General features: G+C 37.5%; 1 non-coding gene across 1 annotated transcript; it reads right to left on the bottom strand.

The window, feature by feature from the left end:
- Positions 1-719: 719 nt before the first annotated feature.
- On the bottom strand, positions 720-794 carry Trnav-cac (transfer RNA valine (anticodon CAC)). The gene has a single exon. It is a non-coding gene; the product is annotated as a tRNA-Val (tRNA).
- Between the last annotated feature and the right edge of the window lie 1,017 nt (positions 795-1,811).

The following is a 1,811-nucleotide window of genomic DNA, read 5'->3' as shown; positions in this document are numbered from 1 at the left end:
GGCTGCAAAGTGTTTTTGCCCTCCTTTCCTCCTTTCTTATCTTTCACCAAAGTAACACGTGCCTGTTACCAAAATAAGATACAGACAAGCAAAAAGAAGGGTCTCTAAAGTGCCCCTCCCCTGTTCAATTCTAGAGAGAGCAGCATCCTAGGGCGGGTTGACCTTTGCCAGGCAGCTTCGCTAATACCTGCACGGGACAAAAAGGCATTGAGACAGAGAATGTCACTTTTTATAGTTGTTTTTCTGTATTTTGAAGTTTCTGGTATATTTTTCTTTCCTTTTTCTTTTCTTTCTTTTTTTTTTTCTTTTGTAGCACTAGGGATTTAACTCAGAGCCTTCCAAGTGCTAGGCAGTCATTTCATCTCTAAGGTATACCCTTAACCCATATTTTTCTTTTTAAAAACAGCTTTACTGAGACAGAATTCATAAGTCAAGATTTTTTTGCATTGTATTTTAATTTTTTTTAGATGTTGATAGACGTTTATTTTATACATTTATTTATATGTGGTGCTGAGAATTGAACCCAGAGTCTCACACATGCTAGGCGAGTGCTCTACCACTGAGCCACAACTCCAGCCCATATATTTTAAATTTTTTAAAAATCATGATATATAACACAAAGTATGCATTTTTTTTCCACACACAGGGTCTCATGCATGCTGGGTAAGTGCTCTGTCATTGAGCTACATCCCCCTCCCCACCCATCATAACCATTTTTTTGGGGGTAGTCTGGGGATTGAACCCAGGGCCTTGTGCATGTGAGACAAGCACTCTACCAACTGAGCTATATCCCCAGCCCCTATCATAACCATTTTTAAGTGGGCAATTCAGTGGCATAAACTACATTCACAATGTGAGCAACTCTTACCACTGCTGTTTCCAAAATGTCTTCATCACCTCAAATAGAAACTTGATATCTATTAAGCAATAAAGCCCTCTTACCCCTTTACCCCAGCCCTTGATAATCTCTAATCTGCTCCCAATCTCTATGACTCCAATCTCTATAACACACAACCTTTGTCCTTAGTGTCTGGTTTATATCTTTTTTTTTTTTTTTTTGGCAGCACTGGGGATTGAACCCAGGGCCTTGGGCATGCTGGGCAAGTGCTCTACCACTGAGTTATGCCTCTCATAGAGTCTAGCTTATTTCACTTAGCATAATGTTACTGGGAGTTCATCCACATTGCAGCATGCATCAGCACTTCATTTCTTCATATGGTTGAATGATATTCCATTGTTTTGTAGACCATGTTTTGTTTATCCATTCATCTATTGGTGGATGTTTGAATTGTTTACACCATTTGGCTATTGTGAATAGTGCAGCTGTTAGCATTGGCATACAAGCATCTGTTTGAGTCCCTGCTTTCACTTACTGTGGGTATGCAGAAAGCACCTTCTTTTGTGACCAACTTCTCTCACTGACTTATTGAGATCATCACTGATGTTCCCTCTTATCATTCCTATTTAATATGATCTTAGAAATTTTAGCCAGAGCAATTAAGCTAGAGAAGGAAATAAAAGGGATAAAATAGGAAAGGAAGAAATCAGATCATTACCATTTGCAGATGCTATAATTCTATACTTAGAAGATTAAAAAAAACTCAATCAAAAGATTGCTAGAGCCAAAACCCAAATTTGGCAAAGTAGTAGGTTACAAAATCAACATACAAAAATCTGTAACTTTCCTATATACAAACAATAAATTTGCTGATTATTGGGAAAAAAACTCCATTCAAAATTCAAAGTAGCGTAAAAAAAATCTGGTAATGAATCTAACAAAGGAGATGAAAGACCTCTACAAAGATAACTAT

This window comes from Callospermophilus lateralis, unplaced genomic scaffold, assembly GCF_048772815.1.
Source record: "Callospermophilus lateralis isolate mCalLat2 unplaced genomic scaffold, mCalLat2.hap1 Scaffold_60, whole genome shotgun sequence".
Lineage (NCBI taxonomy): Eukaryota > Metazoa > Chordata > Mammalia > Rodentia > Sciuridae > Callospermophilus > Callospermophilus lateralis.
The sequence above is the reverse complement of the archived record's forward strand: the minus strand, read 5'-3'. Positions and strand labels throughout refer to the sequence as shown.